Here is a 25,539-nt window from a genome sequence, read left to right on the forward strand (position 1 = left end):
TGCGTGTACTTAACACAGTATTCTTATGCTTAAGCGCGTTCGCATATAAATCTCTGTATTCGGAAGCGTATACTCGTAGCATGCGCTGTATCTACAGCTGACAAGCGCACCGCACCGAGAAGGAGCTATTGTGTGCCCCAGCACAAGTAAACAGCTTGCACTCCGCGCAGGCACAAGCGAGCGAGAGAGAGAGAGAGAGAGAGAGAGAGAAAGAGAGAGATGTGTATACGCGTCAAGCGCGCCTCTCGTCTTCTCTCGCGAGCGCACGTTCTCCCCTACTCTGCCTTTTCTTCACCGATAGAGACAGCTATCGCCGCTGTTCTCCTCGCGCTTGCGGATATTGCGCGCGCCCTCTATTCGCGGCACACGTGTTCCGCAACTGGTTGCCGCTAAAGAAGGACGGCACACTCGCATGATGCCACGACGGCAGCCAACTTGGGCTTTCACCTCCCCTTTGTTTTCGCGCGCTCTTTCTAAGAATCGCTGGTTTTGTCGCGCGTTTTTGTTGCGACTTTTCACACAGACCGCGTTTCACCTGTCTTTGAGTCCTGAATCTAGCTTTTTATGACTAATTTAACTTTCGATATCTATCTTGCGCACTTTTATTTCTACACGGTTTTTCTAAAATTATACAACTTTTCCGGTTTGCGCAACTAGATATTCACTGAACCGTTTTCACTTAGTAAACTGTACAATTACTTACTCTTTGACGAGTTTATTAAAGCTTATTGAGTTTATTGAGTTTATTGAGTTGCTCTATGCTTCCTGGTCTCTGGGGTTGCAGGCTTCTGGCTACCGGTCAAAGAGTACGGGTGAGAATTTCTTCTCCACCCTTGAGTCCTTCTACTACTCCTCACCACTGGCACTCGAAGTACACCTATAGCTCTCGGCCACTAACAAAGAGTGCGGGTGTGATTACTCACCACCCTTGAGTCCTCCTACTGCTCTTTGTTAGGTACCGATTTTCCGAGAACGGCTCTTGGCACGCGTCGCACAAAAACACTTTTTTTAAAACACTCGCGCTGTGGAAGTGGGGCTCACCCAGCCCATAACCTAAAGGAGTCAGGATGGGTGAGTTACCTTTAGTAAAAATGCAAAAGTTATTCTTTGTAAAAGAAACGATTTAGTGAAGAACAAAACCAAAGCACTAACCAGCCTCGAGAGCGATAGCGAACGAGTGAGATCGCGCGAGGCGCTGCGCCGCGCAGGTTGGGTCCGAGTGGCGCTGCGTCAAGCGCCGCGCATGCGCAGAGAGCCGCAAGTGGCCGAATACCAACACAAATATATGTACACATAATTAAATTTTATAAGCTTAAATAACTATAATATAGTAATACTACAATTTTTCCGAGCTGTTCGATAATGGATGGCTTATCTGGAGGTAAATCGTTGACTTGCGAGGTTGCCCATTAATAAATATACATAAAAGAAGATAATAACACCAGTAGAAAAAAATACTTCTTCTACTACGTAATTTGTTTGAACTAATTTTACTGACAGACTGTCAAAAGTTGTAATAATTTATGTAATCCGCTATAGTATGAGGATACACTAATAGATGTAGGATCATTTATAAATCTGCTACGAAAGAAAATGAAACTGTTGGTTACATACACTTCAAATTTTGAAATTCTAGAATCAATGTTGCTATAGTTTTTCGAGCATGTGTACGCGTCATAACAACGAAAGAAAAAAATATGCACTATAGTATATGTGCTAGAAATAGACACGATTAAAGAGTTCAAGAAATCTAAACAAATTCAAATAACGTAAAGCTACAGATAACAATGAGTGTGTAAAGAAAAAAATATTATTGCACCACAGTTAATTTGACTATTGTAAGTAAATATTCAAGATACACAATTTTATTTGTATTATTTTCGAGCAATTGCTCATCATTTAAGCAAAAATTATATAATAGATAACACCGGCACACAAATAAAACAAAAATATCTGACCCCGACACATGTATTCCTATGTATTTGGCTCGCTAAATATAAATCCGGTACGAAAAGTGCTTCATTACCCTCCAGTTTCATTTAAATTGCAAGTATTGATCAGTAAATTCGAGAAATAGACGTTTTTGCCAATTTTTCGGTATTTACTAAGTTTACAGGATAATCTAGTATTGAAAATATATATATTTTTTTATTAATTTTGACCCGCATAATACGAATCCAATACCCGATAATACGAATCCAATATGGAGAGGTGCATCTTGGGTGGGGTTGACACAAGATAGGGCAGCGTGGAAGGCTTGCGTAGATGAGGCGATGAACTTTCGAGTTCCAAATGCCATGTAAAAAAAAAAAAAATATTTCATAAATACATTTTGTCGGATTAAAATTTTTAATTACAGATTAGTTGACACTTTCAAAATATTGTAAAATTTTATTCTGAAACTTATTAAGGGGACAAATATATCTTTAATTTTTAAAAAAGTATCTAGATTTGCAAACTATAATTGTTTGTATTATTCTAAAAAAAATTAACTTTTAAAAAAGTAAAAGGCTAGGCAAGTTTGATATATTTCGCAACGAAATTACTTTTATGTCCTAGACTCGGTGGTCTTCATCGGATAGTAACATTTCGCATTTATTTAAAATATGGGAGCATGGAGAGCGACGGAGATTATAAGTAAGAAATCTGGGCGCGGACGGTGCTTAGTTACCCCCGCGATCCTGCAGAACAGCCTAAAACAGCTGTCCGAGCACTCTCTTAAAACAACAAAACCCGATACGCTGACTAATAAAATGTTACGACGTCATCCTTTTTCCGTAACGTCCTGAACATATGAGAAAGGGGAACTACTCGGATGTTAATAACTCGAAAATAGAAGTGAATATCAGAAAAAGAGAGGGAGATGTTATTGACTTATAGTAATATTAATTGGCACTTACCTTTGTATGTACCAGAATCAAAGCCGCTCCACTTCCTGCTCGTCCTCTAAGTTATGATTTGAGAAGCGCGATTAGGTCAGCGCAGCAAGGTGTAGGAAGTCACCAAATTATTTACTCTTACACAAGTCTTAGATTGAAAGTTTTTTAATTGATTCAATTGATGATTTGTTCACAATACAACTTACACTTGCGCACGCATGAATGTTAGAATTTCGTAAAGAGTCAGCGGTCAAGTACAGAAACACAAGGCAGCGAAACAAATGGAAAAGTTTATAGCAAGCAAACTGTCTTTATAATACTGCACGAATATGTAATTTTCTATTTGCAGTTAATGATTTTAATTCCAAATAAGTAGTCAACAAGAACCGATCTGGAAACAGGCAGAACTTTCGCATGGTCCAAGAAATTATAAAAATTGACAGGCTAAGTTTTTACTTTCGAAATATACCGATACGGAAACGGGCAGAGCTTCCGCATGGTCCAAGTATTTTATAACGATTAATTACCGCCACGACTTGCGCTACAGAGTTTATATATCCCCCGCTTCTTTGTAACCGTCTTCTTCCGATTTCCCGGAGGGATAAGTACTTGGCTAATTAGATGCTTAGACGTCGATGTTCTCCTCTCGGCGTTTGAATTTTGGAGTTGTGTGGACCAATCAGAATTGTATTATTAGTCGATAAGAATTTATCCTCTTCTAGTAATGCAGCTAGTCTTCTCTCGCCTTCCGATGTGCTGACGTGCTCTATTATCTGAGTAAGTGTATTTCCTTCTATTGTCTTCCCGATTTCTCCTCTTGCTGCTTTCTTCTATTCTTGGTGTCCTTGTCGTATACTGGTGTGCGAACGTCATTTTCATCGCTGCTTCGTCGTGGTGTTTAGTTAAATAAAGTCCTTTTGGAGTGCGTCCTTTTTGTTGTTGACGGATTCGGATTCGGGTTCGGATTCGGATTCGGATCGTATCGTATCCCCTGCGCGCTTGAAAATTTTACATCGTGATTTTTATGTTCGCGGATTCGGTTCTATTCGCAAGTGTCTAAATATTTAATTGACATTAATAAAATCTTATTGTTTTTTATAATTTTAATTATATTACTTGTATCATCGCCTTGAGTTCGGATAATTTATTCCGGTTTTTGATGTCGAGTTTCTTATCGCTTCTCGGAGTCAAGGCGCCTAATCTCTCTTGATTCCTATGGGGAAGGGCATTTCTCTTTCCAATATTAATTTGTCTTTTTATTTAAATTTTGTTTGTTTCTTTTTGTTTGTGTTTTTTATAAAGTAATTTTTGGTGCTAAAAGTGAGCATATTACATTACAGATAGAAACGAACTGAGATAAATCAAACTAAGTCAAGTTTATTGTATCTAATCGTAATGAAGCAAGAAACAACTCTCAAGATAATTACTACGTAACTTGCCATGCCCGTTTCATTGTACTTATGGTGTTTGTATGACGTTCTAATACATAAAAAGAAAATTTCAGTTGTTCACCAATAAACAAAATCAGAGAACAACAAAGATCAGAGAAATTGCAAGAAATAAATAGCAATAAATTAAAAATGGAACAAGAAAAAGAAGCATCGTGGAAAAGACAAGTTTATCAAGTGGCGCGGTAGCACCACGAAGGCGAGTTTGAAAAGCCTGCGGCGACCGCGACACTATTTACTTTTATATTGGGTTTTCAAATTTTCAATTCAATAAATACAAATATTTTCATTATTGTATCTAAATTTTTTTGGCGTAAAATCATATTTGAATGCTTAACTATGATTTTCAATCGATATATTGCCAAGAAAGCAGCTTTTTTTTACAATAAACAAGCATGTCTCAACAAAAATGCTAAAATCCGTTTGAGATTCTTCAGCCCAAATGTTTAGACCATGAAGTTGGCCGCACACGGCTAGTGTTAAGACCGTGAATTTAGCCGCACATATTGCTTTCCCACATATACTGACCAGCGAGACTACGGATATGATTTATTTATTTTTTTTAATATCAAGTGGCGCGGTAGCGGTAGCCAGGGTAGCCCATGACGACGTCTAGGTGGAGTACACTGTGATTATTTTGTGTCTAAGTGTAAAAATCATTTAAGGAAGGTGTCTAGAGGTACAGGGTAGCCGATGACGACGTCTAGGTGGTGCACTCCATGGTATTTGGTGTCTGGTCATAAAAATCATTCAAGTGCGGTGTCTAGGTGTACAAGGTGGCCGGTAATGAGGTCTAGGTGGAGCGCTCCGTAGTTTTTGGTATCTAGGAAAGTAAATCATATGAGGACGGCGTCTAGGTGTACAGAGTGGCCGATGACGAGGTCTAGGTAGTGCGCTGCGTAGTTTTTGGTGTTTAGGAAAGTAAATCATATGAGGACGGCGTCTAGGTGTACAGGGTGGCCGATGACAAAGTCTAGGTAGCGCGCTTCGTAGTTTTTGGTGTCTTAGTTTAATAATAATATTCGTGGACATCAAAAATTTAGACCTATCCTAAGTTTTTTAACATACATTATCAATTATAGCCACCATACTAATATTTTGCGACAGAACAATCAGTATTTTCATTATAATGATAAAAATGTTACAAAAAAACCATGGTCAAAAGGTGCTTAAGGCGCTTACATTTTATTTTTAGGACAAATATGGAATTCGCAAAATAATTAACTTTGAAGGACTGAAATCTCTAAAAGAATTGACTTTTAAAAAAGTAAAAGGTTAGGCGAGGTTGATATATTCTGCAACGAAATTACAAATAAAAAAGAGCTGAGATCAATCAAACAAAGTCAAGTTAATTATATTTAATCATAATAAAGCAAAAAAATTGTTCTGTTCAATTAAGGGCTTACTTAACTTAGGGTTAAGTTATATGTTGATCCATTAGAAACTACTCTCAATATACTTACTACTTAACTTATCATGCCCTTTTTATTATACATATGGTGTCTGTATCACGTTCTAATATATAAAAAGAAAAATTTAGTTGTTCACCAGAAAACAAAATGAAACGGGCAGGTGTGAGGTGACCCTGTTGATATGTAATAATTTTCTTGTAATAAAGTTGCGATGGTATTTGTAGGAAATGATGGTTTATCTCTTGCAGAACGTGACATTGTTATATATTTAAGAAATGAAGTTCCTATTAGTATTCCGCTAATAAGTTAACACTCTGGTCCTATGACCCACTTATTTACCCGAACGGAGGATACTGATGGATGCCCAATATAAAAATAATATAGTAATAATAATATTTCAAATTTGCAATCTTATAATTATAGACTTTCTGTAAGAAATAAATTTAATCCATATCTAAACTTGTGTAAAATTTCTCAACAGGCAATAATTGATGCATTTGAAAAAGTTGAAAGTTCAAGATTATATTTTATAAGAAAAAATTTTAATGTTTTAAGAAGGGATTTATAGAAAGGTGTAATGTTAATAAAATTTAGAAAAGTATGAAACTGCAATTGATAGTGTCACGGATAGATGGTGGGTAGGTCCTGCTCTGTGAGCGAATGAAGAAAGTAGCTGGAGTAGGCTTATGATGCTTTATTCCCTCAAACTGGAGCTTCGCTCGGTTTGGTAGTCGCCGGTGATCTGCGATTTATATAAAGGTGTAATGTTAATAAAATTTAGAAAAGTATGAAACTGCAATTGATAGTGTCACGGATAGATGGTGGGTAGGTCCTGCTCTGTGAGCGAATGAAGAAAGTAGCTGGAGTAGGCTTATGATGCTTTATTCCCTCAAACTGGAGCTCCGCTCGGTTTGGTAGTCGCCGGTGATCTGCCCGCTCCGCCGTCGACGCAACTCGTCGATGGCGAGCGGCTCTGTCTGCTGACACCGCGCTACATGCGCCGCGAGCAGCCGCCATCGGAGATGCCACCGGAGAGCCCATGGCTCGTCCGTGACAATAGACCAGATATTGTTGTTAAAGTATTCCAACAAAAAGTTAAAGAACGTTTCTGTAGAAAAAAACATGTTTTCTCCTTTTATGAATAAAGATACAAAACATTTACAAAAAAATTTACAAAGAGTTATAATAAAGAGACAAATTTTAATTTTTCTGGATATCCATCATATATGCAATGATATAATGACAAAAAAATCACTTATAAAGGAAATCACGTAGAAATTGTAATAAAGTTGCTGATAACCGATTTGTTGTTCCATATAACTCTTATTTGTTGTTAAAATTTAATCTTCATATTAATGAGAAATGTGTTTAACTGTACAATGTATTGAATACTTAATTAAATACCGTTATAAAGGACACGACATATATGGAAATATGCAATGCATGAATGAACTCTGAAGAAAATTGTGGCAGTTTAAATAAAAATAAAAAGATTGAAAATACTGAATATGATGAAATTAAGCAGTATATTAACACAAGGTATTTATGACCCCCAGAAGAAATGCATAGATTATTAGCATGGGTTTTACATCAAATTTTACATGTTATAAAGCGAATAGCTATCCATGATAGAGATGAGCAAGAAGTTTACTTTGAAAAAGAAAAGGAATCAGAAATACTAAAAAAAATATAGAAACTACGTTAACAGCATATTTCAAATTAAATCAAATATATACTAAAGCACAAAATTATTTGTATTTCAAAATACCAATACATTATGTATATTTGGTAATAATTTAAAAGCATGGCATAGAAGCAAATAATCCATTAACCTATATTGAGCAGAATGTATTTAGTAAATCCAAAACATCGTCAAAGATATTGCATCAGATTATTACTATCACGTGTGGATACACGTCACGGGTGTCTTAAGATGAGAGAGCGAGTAGAAGAGTGCAATGAGGTAGCGGCCGTGGATCGACGACAGAATGTCTGCCTTGCAAGCCAGAGGATCTCGGTTTAAGCCCGGGGTCCGTCACTTTTTCGTTGCACTGTCCACTCGTAACATTACTTCTCCATGTCAAGGAAGCAACTTCATTCAAAGATTTACGTACTATTGATGGTATAACATATCCGTCCTTTTATGAGGCTGCTGTAGCCAAACACCTAGTTAATGAGGATGAAGAATGTGATAGATGTTTAGAAGAAGCGACTCAAATACAATTTCATACTGCACGAAATTTATATGAAAAATACAAACATTTGTTTTATCACCCAAAATGTGAAAAAAGTGTTGGTGAAAATTTAGCATCAGAAATAATTGACAGAAATTCAGAAATAATAGTACATTATGTAACAAGGGAGTATAGTCGATGATTTTTCCGTGGGTGAAAGTTTACTGCCTAAGCAAAGCGAGCCTATAGTCAGCCACCGGCAGTATAAAGGAAATATACGTTTTTTTTTTATTATCTGAATTTTTTAATTTGAAAGCAAATTTTCTGGATTTTGTGGGAATAAAATTCTCTTTATTCCCACAAAATGCGGGAATAAAGTAAATTTGCGGGAATAAAATGCTACTTTTGTCCTGCTTTTCAGGAAATAAAGTGGCTATTATTGTTCAGTCGTGAATAAACGGATTTTCTTTAGATGATTTTAACTTACCTGGAATAATCATACACACAAAATAATATGATGATGTAACAACATCATGCAACGAAACTGCAACGTTTAATGACTTAAAAATTAAAGTGGATTCGTAAAAAGATGAACAAAAAATTATTTTTGATGTCGTGTTGAAAAATTTAAAATTCAAAGAGAAAAAAATATTTAGATTGCTGCAAATTTATTACGCAATTAAAAAACAGTGCACACAACATTTAAATTACTACTTAATATAACAGAAAGTACTACATCTAACATAAAATCGAATTCGAAGGATGTTTAAATGTTAAAAGAAGTAAAAATTATAATACGGGATGAAATATCTATGACATCAAAATTTGCATTTGAAGAATTCGACCGTCTTGTGCAAGATTTATGTGATGTTAAAAAAATATATGGTGGTAAATTCTTACTTGTCTCATGAGAAATTAGGCAAACATTACCGGTCCGACATAGTAGTTGTATTAAAGTTATTGAAAATTCAGTTAAATGCAGTTACTTATGGTCAAATTTTATACGTATGACACTGAATGAAAATCTTTGAGCATCTGATAATGACAATAATTCTAAACAATGGCTATTAGATGTAGGCGAAGTAAAACGTTCAAAATCGTATGAAATAGAGAATGAATTGCTTGAAATCCCTGATGATATATTGATAATAGATAATAATATCATTGAAGAAATATTCGGAGATAAAATAAAAATAAATGACGAAAGTTTGAAAGATAAAGTTATATTGGCCTCTACAAAAAATAATGTTTTAGATAGCAATAATAAAATTCTGGATATTATGGAAGGGCCGACTGTTGAATATCTAAGCATTGATACTGCAGAAGATGATAATAGGGCAAATCTTGATGTTATGTTACTAACATAATTTCTTAATTTAATTACTCCTAATGGTCTTTCACCACATAAATTACAGTTAAAAGTCGGTGCCATTGTAATTCTTATAAGAAACTTAAATTTAAATGATTAATAAGAAAACTAATCAAATATTCAATTTAGGCTGAAATATTGAATAGGAACAATACAAAAAAAAATAGTATTAATACCACAAATGACTCTATCGCCATCTAAAGAAGAAATACCGTTTAATATGCGTTGAAAACAATTTTTCCTACGTTTAGGATTTTCCCTGATAATGAATAAATTACAAGAACAATCATCCAAACAAGTTGCACCAACATCAGGTTTTAGCCACGGCTAATTATACGTTGCTCTATCAATAGCTAGGAGTCGAAATAAATTAAAAATTTTGTTATTGAATCATGCAAAAATAGAAGGGGATAAATTAAAAAAAAATACAAAAAATATTGTATTCAAACAAATATTACAATAATAGATAGAATAATAAAATTAATAACTTCAAATCGAATATAATAAAAATTTTGTAGAATGGCTGTAATACTGAAATAAATACATGCGCTGGAAATCATAATACAAAATAACATAAAACAGCTGCAGCACTCTAATAAATGGATAAGATATAAATTAATAAAATAAGAGAAAAAATATATGACTTTCAAAAATATACCTTACTAGCACGTCATCGTCGTAAAAGTCAGGTAACAACATAAAAAAGTTGCTTAACGTTGGAAGGATAGAAAACGTGATTTTTGATTATTTCTTTTAATAAAAGTTGTGGAACTATCGGACATCACAACCTTTTACGAGACACCATCGACGAAGGACCGCAAATTTTTTCATACTTAAAAATAGGCAAGTGGGAGTATATGAAATAAATTTATAATCCTATTAACCTTGGGAAGCGGTAAGATCGATAAATCGTAGATATTATAAACCTTTCCTACTAAAAAAATCACATGATTATTACGTGATTATCATTTGATAATCACATGATTTTTTCAGTAGGGTTAAGATTGTCTAGAATGTTCTGATATAGTATTTTACTCGAAATATTTTAGTATAAGAAGCAGACTAAACGTTCGGAATGCTGCGCAGGTTGTACTTATATAAATACTTTCCTGTTGTTTATCTCAGTTCATTTTGCTCTGACCTTTAGAAGCAGTAAGATCAGTAAATCATAGATATAGATATAGCGGAAAGTACAATACATTTTTAAAATGTGTATAAATACCAACCCTAGTGGAAATAATTGTGTGTGCTATTATATACCAAAATGTGCCAAAGTGTGTCAAAGTGTGCCAAAATGTGGCAATGTGTGCTACAGTAATCAAATTCGGATCCCCGATAACATGATGTCGGCCGAATGACGGCACTGAGACTGCACGGAATGGGCCACGCGTGACGTCCAGGTACCCCTGCTCCGGGACACGGAAATGACGGCATTGTGTTCAGCACACGCGGTGCCAACATCGTGCCGGCACTTAAATTAAGAAAAAAGAAAAAAATTATACCCGAGCGGAGATCGAACCCTGAACCTTTCGGTTAGCAGGCTGGCACTTTACCACTCGACCACGAACACTTGTTACAAGTCATGGACAATTGTGTGATTATATACTGCGAGTAGCTGTTGATATTAATAAAGTTGCAAGTAATCGTAATAAACAATAACCAGAATTATTATCAACGCGATAACAACATCGATATTCGCCGCTTATTTCGTGTATAGGCGCGAAACCTGCAGGCTGCTATAAATTCGGTAGTTATAAAAGAGTAGTCACAATAATATGATTAGCGAAAATTGACAACGGACAAAGTCCGGTGAATAAATTAACAAAATCAACCGCCTGAACAATAGAATACATTGAAAAGCCTTATTTCATGAATTGTACGACCGAACATTTTCTAAATTTTGCAGCCAACAAAGCCGGCATTCTGCGGGAATTTGGAATTTCTAGTTGACATTCTGCCAGTACTCTGACAGCGCTGAATGCTAAAAAATTTTTAACACGGGTCAAAAGCACAATGCCGTCATGTAGCTCCTCAAAATGTCATCATAATGCTGCCATGAGTGCCAACACGGCGTGACTGCAAAATGCCGACATTCTGCCTTCGTTCGTGCCGGTGGCATACAGCCGGCACACATGGCCGTCATTCTGACAAAGTTTCGTGCCGTCGCAATGTGAGCACGCGTGCTGGCACGCTGTGCCGCCAAAATGTCAACATTATGACTTCCCGAATGGCAGGAAAAAATTTTTTTTGAAAATTCCAACGAAAGATGTCTTGGGGACTTATCCCCCGATAACATCGCGTGCCGGGCATTTTGGGGCCACGCGTGCTGTCCGCTCGTGCCGTCATTGTGACGTCCCCAAGACATCTTTCGTTGGAATTTTCAAAAAAAATTTTTTCCTGCCATTCGGGAAGTCATAATGTTGACATTTTGGCGGCATAGCGTGTCAGCACGCGTGCTCACATTGCGACGGCACGAAACTTTGTTAGAATGACGTCCATGAGTGCCGACTGTATGATACCGGCACGAACGAAGGCATAATGTCGGCATTTTGCGGTCACGCCGTGTTGGCACTCATGGCAGCATTATGAAGACATTTTGAGGAGCTACCTGACGGCATTGTGCCGTCGACCCGTGTTCAAAATGTATTAACATTTGGCGCTATCAGAGTGCTAGCAGAATGCCTGCTGGGAGTGCTTCTTGCCATGACAGCATTCTGTCGGAACGAAATTCCCGCAGAATGCTACCTTTGTTGGCTGCGAAACTTAGAAATTTTTCAGCCGCACAATTCACGAAATAAGGCTTTTCAATGTATGATATTTTAAGGCTGTTGATTTTTTTAATTTGGGCTATTATTTATCCACCGGACTTTGTTCCTTGCCAATTTTTATTAATTATATTATTATGGCTATTCTTTCACGACTACCGAATTTATAGCAGCCTGCCAGTTTCGCGACTTACACGAAATAAGCGGCGAATATCAATGTTGTTAAACGCGTTAATAATAATTTTGGTGATTGTTTATTACAATAACTTGCAACTTTATTAACATCAACAGCTGCTCGCAATAAATAAGGACACAATTAGCTATGACTTGTAACAAGTGTTCTTGGTCGAATGGTAAAGTGCCTGCCTGCTAACTGAAAGGTTCAGGGTTCGATCCTCGTTAGGGTTTTAATTTTTTTGTTTTTTCGCTTAATTTAAGTGCCGGCACGATGCTTGCACCGCGTGCTATCATTGTGCTCAGCACAATGCCGTCATTTTCGTGTCCCGGAGCAGGGGTACCTGGACGTCACGCGTGGCCCATTCCGTGCAGTTTCAGTGCCGTCATTCGGCCGACATCATGTTATCGGGGGTGAAACAGTATAGCACACTATGGCACACTTTTACACACATTGAAAAACAAACTAAAAATCATTGAAAATAGTCAAAAAATGCAAAAATTGCTTGAAACCTCAACTTTGATCAGCTAGAACTCGAAGCCAAATAAAGGAATTGCGCTGAAATTTTTTTTGGAGTCAGATACAACGTATAGAACACACACACATATATATATATATATATATATATATATATATATATATATATATATATATATATATATATATATATATATATATACAATTTATGCAAAAATTAAAATATTGATAGCTTTGACTTCATAGAGAACCACCCATATATATACACGCACACACAAAAAAAATTTTTGATCTTCGACATATATACATACAGGGTGGGCCATTTTAATCAAACCAGTCTAATAACTCCTAAATTAAGCCATGAACAGAAAAATTGTTCAGATGAAAGTTGTCCAGGATCAAGGGGGTCATCTTTTTGTGCAATTAGTTTTGACCTTCAACTCAAATTTCAAGGTCATTTGAAGGTCAAATTTTTTTTTTAAATAGGAACCCCTATTTTTGATAGCAGATTTGGAAAGAACAGGAAATTTTACGTCTGAAACGGTATTTCAAAATTTTTTTCATGACCTTCACAAGGTCATTGCAAGGTCAAATGTTAAGAAATACTGTAATTGCTATTTAATCGCATTTTCTGATAGAATAATCGTAGTTAATGTACTTTTATGATGAATATTCAAACCCAATGTGACAATGACCATGAAAATATTTACCTTGAAAACAAAATAATTCCCTAATTTCAGCGCTACCCAGGAACAACGACGTGGACGTATTAGGATTATGTTCCCTTTGGGGTGCTTTTTTACCGTGAGTCCCCTTGCCTCTTACTGGGGTGCTTGTCTACTGTTTAGTCCCCTTGCCTCTCACTAGGATGCTTGTTTAACATTCGTTAACAAATTTTTAGTGGTCAAAAGTAAATTTTGAAGTAAACATGATAATTTTAAATATCTGAGTTCTTAATGGGAGTGGGAAATGGAACGTTAAAAATCAATGCTGTCAATTCATTCACGATCGAAGCAGAGTCAAGTAAAAGTTTAACGTTTCAAAAGCGTAAAAAATGGTTAAACAATAAAGGTAGGATGTTAAAAAATACATTATTTAAGATAAAATATTACAGCATTTTGCTTTTGTAATATTAAAAAAAAATTTTAATAATTGTAATTGCCACAGTGCATCACTTCCAGTTTAGATGTTTTTTTTTTAAGTTGAATTTCTTTAATCTAATATGAATTGTGAAGATTGTTCTCAAGCTGTCTTCAATTTAAATCATAATGTCTTAACGTAAGAAAATAAGAAGTTACAAATTTGATTTAAAAATTATACAGTTTGAAAATTCCTCCTTTTTTGTTGTCACTTTCTTATTTTGGTTTAGTTTCAATTTCAATGAGTGAATGTAAATAAAATAGTTTTTCTTATTATAAACAAAATTTTCAACATGGGCGATTATCAATCCAATGAAATTGTTGATATGATAATGATCTTAGGCGAAACCCAAAACAATGCCAGAGCCGCGGTGCGACTCTACGCTGAACGCTTTCCTCTAAGAAGGCGTCCTACTCACGACACATTACTCAGATTACTTCGAAGAGCTCGTGATCAACGCATCTTCGTCGTCAACGCAGACACCACGAATACAACGAAAATGATCCTAATGTTATAGCCGCCTTAGCAGCTGTTCATCTCAATCCACAAATTAGTAGTCGACAAATTGAAAGAGAAATCGGTATACCACGAAGAACAGCATTGAGAATTCTCAATAATCTCCACTATCACGATTATCACATAAGATTAGTTCATGAGCTGAGGCCACGCCATTTTCTAATGCGTATTAACTTTTGCCAGTGGGCTTTAGGAGTTTTACAAAATGATCCAGATTTTTTCAGATTTGTTATGTTTTTCACGAGGCTATATTTTGCAGTGATGGTCAATTAAATAGTCACTACTGGTCACCTGTAAATCCCCACTGGTACAGGGCTATTGACCATCAAAACCGATGGAGTTTAATGGTGTGGTGTGGGATCATTAATGGTTACCTGATTGGGCCATATTTTTTCGGTCAAAATGTTAACCAGAATAGCTATTTGGCATTGCTCAGAGATCGACTGCCAGAGCTTTTAGAGGAAGTTGACTTTCGGACGTTTCGGACGTAAAATTTCCTGTTCTTTCCGAATCTGCTATCAAAAATAGGGGTTCCTATTTTAAAAAAAAATTGACCTTCAAATGACCTTGAAATTTGAGTTCAAGGTCAAAACTAATTGCACAAAAAGATGTCCCCCTTGATCCTGGACAACTTTCATCTGAACAATTTTTCTGTTCATAGCTTAATTTAGGAGTTATTAGACTGGTTTGATTAAAATGGCCCACCCTGTATATACACACATATCAAAGATCAAAATTGTTTTTTCTTCAATCCACGGTAAATATGTTCTTGAAACAGTTTCCAATGCACCTGAATTTTTTCAGATTTTTAAATTACTTTTTACCAAAATGGTAGGGAGCCAAAGATGTCAATTTTGGCAATTTTTGGATTTTCAGCACAAATTAATTAATTCATAGCTCCTCAGTGAAACATTTCTCACTATAGACATGAATATACTTTTTTTTTGTAAAATTTGCTCACCTTTAAAAAAAATACCCTTCAAGTCATATATATACAGGGTGACCCAATTTAAACGGGCACCGCTCATAACTCGTCAGGGACAGCCACAATCGAAAAAATGGTAGAGACCAAAGTTGTAGGATATCGAAGGGGCAACCCGATGGTGACCTTGGATTTGACCTTGAACGCGTTTTTCAAGGTCATTTGAAGGTCAACTTTGGATTTTTAAATAGGAACCCCATTCTTTTATTACGGGAATGGAAAGAGCGGTAAATTTTACGTTCAGAATGGTATGTTCGGTTGCGGCACTGAAGGTCATCTCAATGTCCTGCAGCCAGAATGAAACCCCGCCTACGTAATTCCTCTAGCAACGCCAAATTAAAAAAAAGTGGTAGAGACCAAAGTTGTTGTATAGGGGGGGGGGGGAGAATTGTGACCTCGAATTTGAGCCAGTCCTACAAGGTCATTTCAAGGTCAAATCCAAGGTCACCATCGGGTTGTCCCTTTGATATCCTACAACTTTGGTCTCTACCAATTTTTTTAATTTGGCGTTGCTAGAGGAATTACGTAGGCGGGGTTTCATTCTGGCTGCAGGACATTGAGATGACCTTCAGTGCCGCAACCGAACATACCATTCTGAACGTAAAATTTACCGCTCTTTCCATTCCCGTAATAAAAGAATGGGGTTCCTATTTAAAAATCCAAAGTTGACCTTCAAATGACCTTGAAAAACGCGTTCAAGGTCAAATCCAAGGTCACCATCGGGTTGCCCCTTCGATATCCTACAACTTTGGTCTCTACCATTTTTTCGATTGTGGTTGTCCCTGACGAGTTATGAGCGGTGCCCGTTTAAATTGGGTCACCCTGTATATATATATATATATATATATATATATATATATATATATATATACATATATGTCATATATATATATACACATATATATCATATATATTTATTTATCATATATATGTATATATTTATCAACAATTGATTTTAAGTTGGTGAGACTTAAGAATATTTTATTCCATTTAAAACTCATACAAGGTGCTCGCTATAGGTCAGAAATATATCTAAGTAAACCATAAGACCATTAGTTCAAACGGTAGAGCGTTATGACTGGCATAGTTGAGACCTTGGTTTAATTCTACCTGAGGTCACTTTTTTATTTTCAATTAATCCGCACTGTGCCATACTGTGGATTATAAAAACGTAAAAATACTTGTAAAAAGTGTAAAATAATGTGCTAAATGGTTGATGAAACCATAAACATCTGTTATAAAGCTGTTATGAAATTTAATCATAATGTTATATAATAATATATAATGATATAAATGTAATGTGTGTGGGACTAAAGTGTTAGATAGTGTGATAAAACTGCGATAAACAACACATTAGCTTGCTATTTCCTAACTACGACAGAAAGTTACGCATTTTACCTACTTCCATTACATTTTTTCACACATTTGTCACATTTTTATAATTGTTACCTACAATATAGTATATTACGATACAAGTGTCATCAATAGTCTATTACGGCACGGAGCTAAACGCCGTGCCGTATCGGACTATTTATGCCACGAGTATCGTACGCTATTTTATAGCACTGACTAGCATAAATCTGCTGTCACGTCTATCCGTGGCCTAAACAGTCCATTTTTGTACCGTGCAGTTAGCGCCCGAGCGGAGCGAGGGCGATCAGCACGGTGCAATAATGAACTATTTATGCCACGGATAGGCGTGATATAGATGCGGATTTATGCCACACAGTGCTATAAAATTATTTTTACTAGGGTGAATTGATAAAACGTACACATTTTATGGCATAAGAATGTCAAGTATAGATAGACCGAGTTCTCTGTAGAAAATAAATGCGTTTTTTTTTATTACGTATTTTTGGTATGTGATTTTTGTACAATAAAATTATGTATATCTGCATGTACTAATTTGGGGCTGCAGTTGCATACAAAAGTATGTGATAAAGGTGCATAATTTAAATACATGTGAAAATTACATATCGATTTTAAGCACTGTTAAATTATACAATTAAAAAGTCTTAATAAATTTAACTTTGTATACATATAGTGCTCATTAATCGAAGTACCATGCGGAGAGTAACACCAAAAATAGGTCATATGTCTACATTATTTGATGTATTACTTTAATTTGGTTAAATAATTTATATCAATATGACAAATAACATAGACATATGACCTATTTTTGGTGTTACTATCCGCATGGTACTTCGATTAATGCGCACCAGATGTATAAAAAATTAAAATTATTAAGACTTTTTAATTGTTTAATTTAACAGTGCTTAAAATCGATATGTAAATTTGACCTATATTTTTATTATATAACTTTATCACATACGTTTGTATCTAACTGCAGTCTTAAATTGGTACATGCTGAGGTGAATAATTTTAATACAAAAATATTATACAAAAATTACGTAATAAAAATACGTATTTATTTTCAACAGGGACGCCATGTTACTTAATTGTTTCGATAACCATTAGTTTTGCAGGGTAATTTTAATGTCCTAATATACTTTATATACTTTTAATAATCAACGCGGCTCTATTATCAGTCGGGTGATAATTTCATTGACATATCGATAAAAGAAAATTAGTTGTAAAGATAATTTTGATAGCAATATGTTTCAAGATTATCCATAATAATGCCTGCAAACTATTCTGAGATCAAAGAACCTAGTATTCCAAAAAGTTGTTTGTAGGGTTCGCCATTAAATTAGAAATATGTTTCTTCAATATAGTGTGCGTAAAATGCAATATTACTCTAAGTTAACTGCTTTTCGAAGAAAATTCTGGGACAGATGGGTTTTTAATTAAAACTCTGAGGTAGCTGTTTTCTAAAATAACTGTATATTGTCCTGCGAAAATCGAGCTCGCGTAAGTTCTGAACTGAATAGCCCTAGGAAAAAGATCGCTTCTTTCTCCTTTTTTTGCTGTTCGGCGAAGAAAAGTATTACGTTATACCACGTATTAACGACGAGATCTATAATTGTTATTTTTATGTGAGATGGATTTTATTTTTAGTTATTGTTGAAAAATTATGTGTACACCTATTAATTAATATATTTATTTAACCGTGTATCTTCGAGTTGCAGAGAGTGAAAGTACAATTTATTAATTAAAATTAGCAGAACAAAAAGTTTGATTAAAACCACGATCATTTGAATAATAAAAGCCTTCGTTATCTTGTTTAAAATAAAAATAGCAAATCATTAAAAAAATGATTAAAATTTTAATTCAAAGCTCACAATATAACATGTTAAATTAGTTAACCCCTTATCAAACAAATCATCAAGGTGGTTGGTGTAAGCGGAGACAACGGAGTTTCAAATTGTTTATGAAATGCGCATTACTTACCGAAAATGCAAATTAAAAAGAGGCATAAAATATTATGCTGTTTTTCTGTGCAGTTTTTATATATTCTTTAGCTACCTATATAACGTAATTAAAAAAGGCATATTTAATTATATAATCATAGATATTGTTAATCGAACAAAATTAAATCATACGAATTGAGTTTTTTACTATACTTGCCTACTTAATTCAGAAATAAGTGACTACTAACATTCCTTGTAAAAGCTTTACTATCTAACGCGATAATATAATTTCATCGAACCTAACACAATTATTGAATATGAAATTAAAGGATTTTTTTATAACTATACGAATATCAAGAAAAAAAACATTATCAAAGATAAATATCTATCTTGAACATTTTCAAGATTATATTTAAAAAGTGATGTATAAATAAAAAAAGAAATAAGTAAATAAAATATATATGTATATTCACACAGAATCACGCGTGTAATACACGATAAGGAGAAATATCCAAAGTACATTTGTTTAATATGCTCTTACTTATATTAAATTTCACATGAATCACCTTAAAATTACTTTCTACATTATCTACAAGACATATTTTTGTATAAAAATGCGTTGCATAAACCAAAACAGTGACATATAAGACTCATAATTTATTTTGGACTATTAAAAACTTTAAAAAAACATCGCGTACAATAATACTTTGGATTAGTACGCATGCGTTAGCGACAAAATCATCTCGTCTACCATTCAGCGCTGCCATCAGCACAGCTTTAGTTTGCACAGTTTTAGATACAATATGCTACGGTGTATTACGAAAGCATTGCATTGTTGTGTTAATTCAGTGAAAGAATTGAAAAAAGGTACATAAATAGTTGAAAAATTGGTGTTGTACGGTAACATTGGTCTTCCTTTTGGAATACTTCTCTCTGAGCCATTAGCTACATTGAGTTTACGGCATTTTCTATATTTTTTAGGAAAATAATAATCTAAAAATACAAAAAATAGGTCTAGTTAAAGCAAAAGCAAAAGAGAATATAAATAAAAAGACGGTACAGATGAGCGCACACATTTAAGTTAATAAACATGAGTCAAATGTGCAAATCAGTTTTAAAAGTGAAAAATTACAAATTTAAAGATTGAAATTATTTTTCTATTACTTACAGCCTAAATGCTTTATAAAAGAGTAATAAAATATGAGGACTTTAATAACAAATTTTATGTTTATTTTGGGTTTGACATTGATGGATTTAATTAATATTAGTTTATAAGTTTACAAAATAAATAAATGATGCACAATGATACTAATAAAATACACAGTAAAAAAAGAGGAAATCATAAATTAATTTAATAAAATAAATGTGAGAGTAAGTGAAAAACAAAAATAGAGAAAAATAAAAAAACGCGAGGAAATATCCACAGAGTTGCATAGATGGGCTGCAAACTTGGCAAACTAGCTTCTTCGACTACATCACAAATTCAAAATGCTAGATCAGGCCGCGAGAGTCCGCCGCCGCCGCCAGCTACAGATCCAAGATTGCCACTTACTGCCAGACAGAAATATTTACTGACAGCTAGCTGGAAGGCAATTGCTAAGGCTATGGAACCTACTGGTATCTACATGTTTGTTAAGTAAGTCCAAAGCTGCGGGTGCCGACCGCTAGTTCTTCTTCTAAGGTAGAGTACATAAGAAATTGAAAGTTCAATTTATCGATTCTGTACGTGATCTAAAAGGTGATCTTTTGAATATAGTGAAAATGCTTGGTTTTAAAGCTGCACTGTCTAACGTTTTAAAAATAGTGTAAATATAATTTGGTGAAGATTCATGAGTATAAATGCAAATGAAAATTGTTTAACCATCTTTCCAAAATCGTGTTTCCGAAATTTTTCCTTAAAGGATTTTTAGTAGGGTTTATTTCGAATTTTTTAAGGTCTTTTTTCAAAAAATGCTACCCTGGTAAAAACGTTCACAAATATTTCACGATTGCTTGGCCAATTATAATAACGACTGGCCGTGAAACACTTAAATTTTCTCACGGTTTTTCACCTCTGCTAGCTAACGCTGGTGAAAAAGATAAGGTTAGAAATATTTTAGTTAATAATTAGTTATAGGCTAGGAAGAAGTTTGGGCTGCTATCAACTTATCATACAGGTTAGCAGAATTAACATTTTGTCTTTGAGATGTATCTTTGGTAATCACTTGCTGTCAATCAGAAGTATCAGATACACTTGGCTCTGTAAAAATAATAAAAAATGCATTTTATTTTGACTTAGAGAATATATACATAATGAAGTGTACAAATATTTCAATTAGTATACCAAGTAACAATGTATATGTACAGGTTATTTATACCTGATAGACTTGTTCAAAGAAGTGCCGTAGATATATTCTCTTAAACATTGTCTATCTTAGCATATTTAGCTTTAAAGAGTCGCTTAAGCTTTGATGCCCCTTCTTTGTAGCTTTCTGTAAGATAATAAAATTACAATTCGGTGTAATAATAATACACAATTGTAATAAGTGAGTAATCAAGATAAGCATACCTGCTCGACCCAACAAATCTGCGGTAAATGATTTCCAGATTCTTGGTGTATCTGCGAGAATTCCTTGGCTCAAAAAATCACTCAATATATTACATGATTCATTAAGTAATTTTTTGAGTGATTTATCGAATGATTTATCAAATGACGTTTCGGCGCTGTGTATCACTTGACAAATCATTCGATAAATCACTCATTGAATCTCTGTATTTAACGTAATTAACAAAAATTAAAGTTATTACATAATTTATGGGGAGGTCGGAGGAGCAGCCGAACGGTGTCGCCGCAACGTCCAAGTGGCGCTGAAGTCAGGTGGCAAAATCCCAATTGAACAACAAATACAATAGAACCGCGTACTTAAGAAAAAAAATCGCTGTTTACCACTCTTCCTTTTATCCTAAAGTGATAGTAACTCGTGCAAAACGAGGTATTAAGTGTATATTTTTGACGTAGTATTAGAATTATGATATGACCTACCAAGGTACGGTGACTGTATATAAATTCAAGTTTTACACCATATCCATGTTCAGTAGCCCCAGAAATCCCTGAGTAACCAGATTCGACTAATTATGTTTTTAATTCACAAAACTCCAGCAGACGATGTTGATACTGTTCACCCTTGGAACCAGGTACCTCGGGGAACGTTGTCGTAATGATATTCGTGTTCTGCAACTGCAAAAACCTCTGAGTAACAGGTTTTGTCTCGTTATATCTCACATTCCCACAAAACTCACACATTAACTTATGATAAGTTTAAAATTTGTTTGAATATATAAGCCAGGATATATTCCTGGATTCGTAGGAATCAGGCTATCTGTGGGCAATGCAAAGGGTTCATGCATTGATAATATTTTCATAAAAAATGATAACTTAAATACAATTACTTATAAATTCAAACTATCTATAACAGACCATTAACCTATATTTATAGCTCTCAATAAAATGAAAATAATACATAAATAACAACCACCAATAGTTTTGAAACAAACCAACAATAGTTTTGAATTATAAAAAATGAATAAATAGTGTTGAAACAAGAAACTGGAATAAAATTATCACAATGTACGATTCTAATTTGACTACAGATAAATTGTTGTATGAAATTAAACAATATATAGAGTTATCCAAAATAAATCAAAAAAGGTTTAAACAGGTGGGGAGGAAAAATTAGATCACTGATGCGATAATCAAATCGTGCGAAACTAAAGAATTCTTGTATAACTTGTGGAAATTGGATATCAATAACGAACAAATTAGAACTGAATACAGAACATATTCCAAAATCTTAAAGAAAGTTATTTAAGACGCCAAATATAGATATGATAAAAAACTAGTCGAAAAAAATGCTAATGACCCAAAAAAAACTATGGGAAATCGTAAAGAATAAAATTGGCAAAAAAAAAAAAGATTTAATAAAACCATAAGTTATATAAAGATCAATGATATTAAATTTACAGAGAAAGTTGAAACAGCTAAAAACATGAACAAGTTTGACTTTGAGATCGGCCAAAAATTGAGTAATGATATTGTGCAACCCAATAACGCTGAATTTAGACTACTTGTTAATATATTAATCCAAAGTCTATTTTTCTTGAACCTTATACGAATACGAATAAAGTAAAAAACATAATCAATACATTGAAAATAAAAAATGGTAGAAAGGACAAAATAAATGCTAAGTCCTTAAAAGTAATTTGTAATTATATATTGCGGTACCCTTAACGCATATTTTTAATTTGTGCATTGAAAAACCCGGATGCACTAAAAAAGGACGAAATCATTCGAATATATAGAGCAGGGAAAATACATAACATTACCAATTATAGGCCAATATCACTCATACCTAATGTTGCTAAAGTTTTTGAAAGAATCATCTATAACAGACTTTATGATTTTGTCCGAAAAAATAACATCATTTCCAAACAAGAATTTGAATTCATGAAAAATATTGGCTCAAAAAACACTTTGAACTATATCACGAAAATATTGTACAATAACGTAGATAAGACGATCTCTAGAAAAAAAAAAACTTTTAAGCAAAGTAAACAGGTTAGGCGAGTTTGATGTATTGCATATTATCATGCATGTCAATAAAATAAAGTAACATAATAATATAATTTTGTTCACTATAAAATTACAGATATTAAAAAACAACTGAAACAATCAAAGAAGGAAATTTTATTTACAATAAAATTACAGATTAAAATACAACTGAGATTAATAAAAAAAGTCAAGTTTCTAACCATATTATTTTATTAATCATGATACAGCATACAAAAAACAATTGTGTTGAATTAAGGGTTGAGTCAAATGATTGCTAATTTAAACTTAAGTAATATATTGACCAATTACATACAACTCTCAAAATACTACGTAACTTGCCATGCCTGTTTCATTGTATTCATGGTGATGTTGTCTAATTGTAAGAGCAACTTTCTGCATATTTTATTTGTGTACACAAACTTATAAAATGATTTGTTATATAATGATACATATCTTATATAGATTACTAATTATAATTGAACAAAATAGTATTTGATATATAACATATTTTTCTTATTTAAAAAAATATATAGAAATTTAAGTCATAAAAATTTTATTCATTTTGAAAAATATGTATTATTTAGGAATTTAAAAAGTCTTTGTAAGAAGTTAGAAGCATTAATAAATTTTGAATCACGTTGTAATGTATAAAAATAAAATTTTAGTTGTTCACCTATGAATAAAATGAAACGGGCATGGCAAGTTACGTAGTATCTTGAGAGTTGTTAGTAATTGATCAATATATTACTTAGGTTTAAATTAGCAATCATTTGACTAAACCCTCAATTCAACACAATGGTTTTTTGTATGCTGTATTATGAATAATAAAATAACTAGCAAAAACCGCTCGCGAATTACAAATTAATTGTAATGATATTTAATTATTTGACGTGCCATTATTGAATATACTGTTAAATATTAAATGTACACTCGATGGTAGTTAATTCTTGTGGAATGTTTTTGAAATGCTCCAATCAGATTGCCAGATTGATAAAATCTAACCAATCAAACCCACACAGCATGAAAGATTTCAATGAAATATTTCGAAATATTTCAGTGAAATATATCCACGGAATATTTCTGAAACCTTCCAGTAATATTCCATAGAAGAGCTATCAACCGACTTAATGGAAATATTTCGTGAAATATTTCAGAAATAATCCATAAATATTTTGTTGGAATCTATGAAATTCCTTTTTATATGTTCTTTAGGAAATCTTACATAAATATTTCTTAAAATATTGCTCAGAATTATTTACTTAATAATACACTGAAATATTTTGCGGAAGATTTTTGGAATCTTTTTTAAACATTTCTTTGGAACTTTTGTAACGAATTTTTAAACATTTATCAAAAAATTTATGAAATATTCCATAGATATATCTTTTAAACTTTTACATAATTATTTCTTTATTATTACAATGGAATATTTCTTAAAATATTTATGAAATAATTCTTTAATAATTTATTGGAACTTTTCAAATAAATTTTGGATATTTCTTGAAATATTTCAGGATTATTCCATACATATGTCTCGAAAACTATCATAATTAGTTCGGAAATATTCCAATGGAACATTTCTTGAAATACTTATGAAATAATTCTTTAATATTTTATTGGAACTCTTAAAATAAATTTTAACTCTAGCTGCCTGCGCATGAATTCACACTGGATCAATTATGTGCTTGTACCTGCTATCAAACTATGGAGTTATTCTTTATATTCAAAAACAAATGGGGTTCGAATTAACGAATTAACAGTTTATCCGCTTACATGATTTCAATTATTTTTCGTATAATTTGATCCAAAAGTTTAATATTACTAACATTAACTAGTTTACAAAAAGCTGATGGCGTAAAAGCGAAGATACAAACTGTTTGTGTATTTACTATAATTATATATATAAAATAAGATATATTCACGGTGTCGTGGTACAGTCGCCGGACACAATAACTTTGCTTTACGCTCCACAACATGGCGGCGGGTCTCTTGTTGATTGGGCTTTCAGAACAAGGTGGCGCATCGGCTTCGCAGTCGCATAGACAGCAAACCACGGCCATAAAAAGAAGAAGAAGAAGAAGGTTAGGACGGTCATGACGTCAGATATCGCTTTCCTGACAGTCATGACCGATCTAAGGAGTCCAATTAACAAGAGACCCGCCGCCATGTTGTGGCGCGTAAAGCAAAGTTATTGTGTCCGGCGACTGTACCTTCAAGCAATTCGGGAACATTTGAAGAATATTTCACGGAAGATATGTGGAATATTTCTGAATTATTTCAGGTTAAATATTTTATTAAATTTT

General features: G+C 33.7%; 1 protein-coding gene across 7 annotated transcripts in view; it reads right to left on the bottom strand.

The window, feature by feature from the left end:
- LOC107981899 overlaps positions 1–20,078 on the bottom strand; it is a 58,727-nt gene extending 38,649 nt beyond the window's left edge. For 2 of the 7 annotated variants that reach the window (XM_031930048.2, XM_031930045.1), the window contains exon 1: positions 19,190–19,290. The gene's annotated coding sequence lies outside the window, so the exon portion shown is untranslated. Of the gene's footprint in view, positions 1–18,688; positions 18,760–19,189; positions 19,389–19,816 lie in introns of those variants that run through there. The other 5 variants (XM_032602013.1, XM_032602014.1, XM_032602012.1 and 2 more) reach the window with 5 other exon arrangements.
- Between the last annotated feature and the right edge of the window lie 5,461 nt (positions 20,079–25,539).

This window comes from Nasonia vitripennis (assembly GCF_009193385.2).
Source record: "Nasonia vitripennis strain AsymCx chromosome 4 unlocalized genomic scaffold, Nvit_psr_1.1 chr4_random0007, whole genome shotgun sequence".
Lineage (NCBI taxonomy): Eukaryota > Metazoa > Arthropoda > Insecta > Hymenoptera > Pteromalidae > Nasonia > Nasonia vitripennis.